The sequence below is a fragment of the Schistocerca gregaria genome, unplaced genomic scaffold, assembly GCF_023897955.1.
Source record: "Schistocerca gregaria isolate iqSchGreg1 unplaced genomic scaffold, iqSchGreg1.2 ptg001120l, whole genome shotgun sequence".
NCBI classification, from domain to species: domain Eukaryota; kingdom Metazoa; phylum Arthropoda; class Insecta; order Orthoptera; family Acrididae; genus Schistocerca; species Schistocerca gregaria.
The window spans coordinates 57,501-62,500 of NW_026062454.1; the positions used below are offsets into that span (position 1 = coordinate 57,501).

At 50.4% G+C, this 5,000-nt stretch overlaps 1 non-coding gene across 1 annotated transcript in view; it reads left to right on the forward strand.

Moving 5' to 3' along the window:
- The first annotated feature begins 4,056 nt into the window (after positions 1 to 4,056).
- Positions 4,057 to 5,000, forward strand: part of LOC126328333 (small subunit ribosomal RNA) — a 1,893-nt gene continuing 949 nt past the window's right edge. Inside the window, exon 1 of the ribosomal RNA XR_007561840.1 lies at positions 4,057 to 5,000. This exon is cut by the window's right edge and continues 949 nt beyond it. This is a non-coding gene — a ribosomal RNA (small subunit ribosomal RNA).

Genomic DNA, 5,000 nt, shown 5'->3' on the forward strand with positions numbered 1-5,000 from the left:
GTCCCTTAACCTAACTCAATTTGTCCCTTAACCTAACTCAATTTGTCCCTTAACCTAACTCAATTTGTCCCTTAACCTAACTCAATTTGTCCCTTAACCTAACTCAAGTTGTCCCTTAACCTAACTCAAGTTGTCCCTTAACCTAACTCAAGTTGTCCCTTAACCTAACTCAAGTTGTCCCTTAACCTAACTCAAGTTGTCCCTTAACCTAACTCAAGTTGTCCCTTAACCTAACTCAAGTTGTCCCTTAACCTAACTCAAGTTGTCCCTTAACCTAACTCAAGTTGTCCCTTAACCTAACTCAAGTTGTCCCTTAACCTAACTCAAGTTGTCCCTTAACCTAACTCAAGTTGTCCCTTAACCTAACTCAAGTTGTCCCTTAACCTAACTCAAGTTGTCCCTTAACCTAACTCAAGTTGTCCCTTAACCTAACTCAAGTTGTCCCTTAACCTAACTCAATTTGTCCCTTAACCTAACCCACGTTGTCCCTTAACCTAACTCAAGTTGTCCCTTAACCTAACTCAATTTGTCCCTTAACCTAACTCAATTTGTCCCTTAACCTAACTCAATTTGTCCCTTAACCTAACTCAATTTGTCCCTTAACCTAACTCAAGTTGTCCCTTAACCTAACTCAAGTTGTCCCTTAACCTAACTCAAGTTGTCCCTTAACCTAACTCAAGTTGTCCCTTAACCTAACTCAAGTTGTCCCTTAACCTAACTCAAGTTGTCCCTTAACCTAACTCAAGTTGTCCCTTAACCTAACTCAAGTTGTCCCTTAACCTAACTCAAGTTGTCCCTTAACCTAACTCAATTTGTCCCTTAACCTAACTCAAGTTGTCCCTTAACCTAACTCAAGTTGTCCCTTAACCTAACTCAATTTGTCCCTTAACCTAACTCAATTTGTCCCTTAACCTAACTCAAGTTGTCCCTTAACCTAACTCAAGTTGTCCCTTAACCTAACTCAAGTTGTCCCTTAACCTAACTCAAGTTGTCCCTTAACCTAACTCAAGTTGTCCCTTAACCTAACTCAAGTTGTCCCTTAACCTAACTCAAGTTGTCCCTTAACCTAACTCAAGTTGTCCCTTAACCTAACTCAAGTTGTCCCTTAACCTAACTCAAGTTGTCCCTTAACCTAACTCAAGTTGTCCCTTAACCTAACTCAAGTTGTCCCTTAACCTAACTCAAGTTGTCCCTTAACCTAACTCAAGTTGTCCCTTAACCTAACTCAAGTTGTCCCTTAACCTAACTCAAGTTGTCCCTTAACCTAACTCAATTTGTCCCTTAACCTAACTCAATTTGTCCCTTAACCTAACTCAAGTTGTCCCTTAACCTAACTCAATTTGTCCCTTAACCTAACTCAATTTGTCCCTTAACCTAACTCAATTTGTCCCTTAACCTAACTCAATTTGTCCCTTAACCTAACTCAATTTGTCCCTTAACCTAACTCAAGTTGTCCCTTAACCTAACTCAATTTGTCCCTTAACCTAACTCAAGTTGTCCCTTAACCTAACTCAAGTTGTCCCTTAACCTAACTCAAGTTGTCCCTTAACCTAACTCAAGTTGTCCCTTAACCTAACTCAAGTTGTCCCTTAACCTAACTCAAGTTGTCCCTTAACCTAACCCACGTTGTCCCTTAACCTAACCCACGTTGTCCCTTAACCTAACCCACGTTGTCCCTTAACCTAACCCACGTTGTCCCTTAACCTAACCCACGTTGTCCCTTAACCTAACCCACGTTGTCCCTTAACCTAACCCACGTTGTCCCTTAACCTAACCGACGTTGTCCCTTAACCTAACCGACGTTGTCCCTTAACCTAACCGACGTTGTCCCTTAACCTAACCGACGTTGTCCCTTAACCTAACCGACGTTGTCCCTTAACCTAACCCACGTTGTCCCTTAACCTAACCCACGTTGTCCCTTAACCTAACCCACGTTGTCCCTTAACCTAACCCACGTTGTCCCTTAACCTAACCCACGTTGTCCCTTAACCTAACCCACGTTGTCCCTTAACCTAACCCACGTTGTCCCTTAACCTAACCCACGTTGTCCCTTAACCTAACCCACGTTGTCCCTTAACCTAACCCACGTTGTCCCTTAACCTAACCCACGTTGTCCCTTAACCTAACCCACGTTGTCCCTTAACCTAACCCACGTTGTCCCTTAACCTAACCCACGTTGTCCCTTAACCTAACCCACGTTGTCCCTTAACCTAACCCACGTTGTCCCTTTGCCTAACATAGTTCACTGCTCGGAATCTCTGGTGTCGTTGTTATCCTCATGTAGATGTCTTGCGAGTGTTGCTTACTTTCCACATATTCCTGCTATCCACTGTCAATTGTACTGCAATAGGACTATATCGCCGACCCCCCCCCCTCCCCCCCCTCTGTCCCCCTCTGTCCCCCTCTTTGTGTCTCTGTCCTCTCAAGCTGGTCGGTCTGGCGTTTGAGTGTTAAATGAGCCTCGCAGCTGTTCAGTTGCATTCAGATGTCGACGCCCTCAGTGTACGTCGTGGTATGGTCTGTGTCCATTGTCCGCTGATGTCGTACGCGTAACCCACACGCTGTACCGATCATCGGTCGTTACGTACAGAGTGAAGTAGTGTGATACGTGTGACCGTACGCTGGCTGTGCCCAACGGTGTCGAATCTCAATTTCCATATGTTGTGCTTGATGCTACTTGTCTCGTCTCCCAATAACAGCTAGGTTGCACTGTGGTACGCCGTAGAGGCGTGTGGGAGGAACGTACGAACGCATTGTATGTCACCCTGGGTCGCTGGGGGTGGTGGTGCGGTGAGTCAGGTCAGGTCAGGTCAGCGTGAGCCGTCTGATGTAGTGACGCGTGTATTCCGACTTTGTCGTATTGCCTCACACAAAGTGCTACCCTGGTGGACCGCGTTCCATATCTGGGACATGCCGCAGATGCCGGTTGACAGTGGATCGCGGAAGGTACATCGCATACGTGCGCGGGCCACCTTCCACGTGTTCTCTTCTGCACATGTCGCAGTGTGTATGTGGTCTGATGTAGCGTGTCGTGACACATGACATCCTGGCATGCAAGAATTGTTGAATTCGCAAATGTAGGTGGACATCTACGTTTACTGCCCAAGATACGCAAATGAACTGGAAATCCGTTGTTGAGCGGTTGTTCACGCTGGAGGTGAATCTGTGATGGCGACGATCGGTACAGCTATTAACCGGTTGTTTCAGCGGTACCCGCCACATCCACACGCGTGACTAGGCCCATGTGGGTATGAAGCGATACGCGGCGGTGGCTTGGTGGGACTGTTCCCGGCCGGTGAAGGGGGGCCGCCCGGCGTGTTGGCCGCGCGCTGCGTGGGCGCACGCGCAACAGGCGGCTGGTGGGGGGCGCCGAGTGGCAGGAGCGCCAGCCGACGGGCCCGGCAGGCGGCGCAGCTACGCTGCGGCGCACCCTGCACGCGGCGCCTGGCGGCCAAAGTTGGTTCAGCCGAGCCCGGTGCGAAGCGCGGTGGACATCTGCAGTGTGCTGGTCTGATTGAGGACTGTGTGCGTTGAGGATGCGCCGCCGCCTGGCACTCGGCGCCGCGACGCCGTCTGCTGCTCGGTCGCCCCAGCGGTTCTCGCAGGTGGTTTGTATCGCAGTTGTGCGGACGTGTTGGCGCGTGCGCTGTGCTGGGAGAGTTCGCTTCTGCACCCAAGTGGGGCTTTGCCCTTGTGTGGCGCTGGCGTTGGAGCTGCCGGTCACCATAGGTGGCGCGTGTTGTCTCCCGCCGGCAATGCCACGACAGCACGCTCCCGGGCCTCTGTCGGCAGCGGCAAGCTCAGTTGGGAGCAAGGGTGTTCGCACTAAAACCGTCTACTCGCCTAACTCCGGGCGATTGCGCCTCTCTCGAAACCGACCAAGTACCTAGGACGGCGCTGCGCGCCGCCGGGACCTGAGAGGGTTTCGAGGTGTATCGTGCAGGGGAGCTCGGCCTCCTCCTGTTTGCAGAATAATTGAGCGGACGCTTGCGTGTTCGCGCGGGCCCCCGGGACACACTCCCGGGCGGCCGGCTGCTCAGCTCTAGTTGACGCAGCTCCCTGGTTGATCCTGCCAGTAGTCATATGCTTGTCTCAAAGATTAAGCCATGCATGTCTCAGTACAAGCCGCATTAAGGTGAAACCGCGAATGGCTCATTAAATCAGTTATGGTTCCTTAGATCGTACCCACGTTACTTGGATAACTGTGGTAATTCTAGAGCTAATACATGCAAACAGAGTCCCGACCAGAGATGGAAGGGACGCTTTTATTAGATCAAAACCAATCGGATTGGCTTGTCTGGTCCGTTTGCCTTGGTGACTCTGAATAACTTTGGGCTGATCGCACGGTCCTCGTACCGGCGACGCATCTTTCAAATGTCTGCCTTATCAACTGTCGATGGTAGGTTCTGCGCCTACCATGGTTGTAACGGGTAACGGGGAATCAGGGTTCGATTCCGGAGAGGGAGCCTGAGAAACGGCTACCACATCCAAGGAAGGCAGCAGGCGCGCAAATTACCCACTCCCGGCACGGGGAGGTAGTGACGAAAAATAACGATACGGGACTCATCCGAGGCCCCGTAATCGGAATGAGTACACTTTAAATCCTTTAACGAGTATCTATTGGAGGGCAAGTCTGGTGCCAGCAGCCGCGGTAATTCCAGCTCCAATAGCGTATATTAAAGTTGTTGCGGTTAAAAAGCTCGTAGTTGGATTTGTGTCCCACGCTGTTGGTTCACCGCCCGTCGGTGTTTAACTGGCATGTATCGTGGGACGTCCTGCCGGTGGGGCGAGCCGAAGGGGTGCTTTCGCGTCCCGAGGCGGACCCCGTTTAAATCCTACCAGGGTGCTCTTTGTTGAGTGTCTCGGTGGGCCGGCACGTTTACTTTGAACAAATTAGAGTGCTTAAAGCAGGCAAGCCCGCCTGAATACTGTGTGCATGGAATAATGGAATAGGACCTCGGTTCTATTTTGTTGGTTTTCGGAACCCGAGGTAATGATTA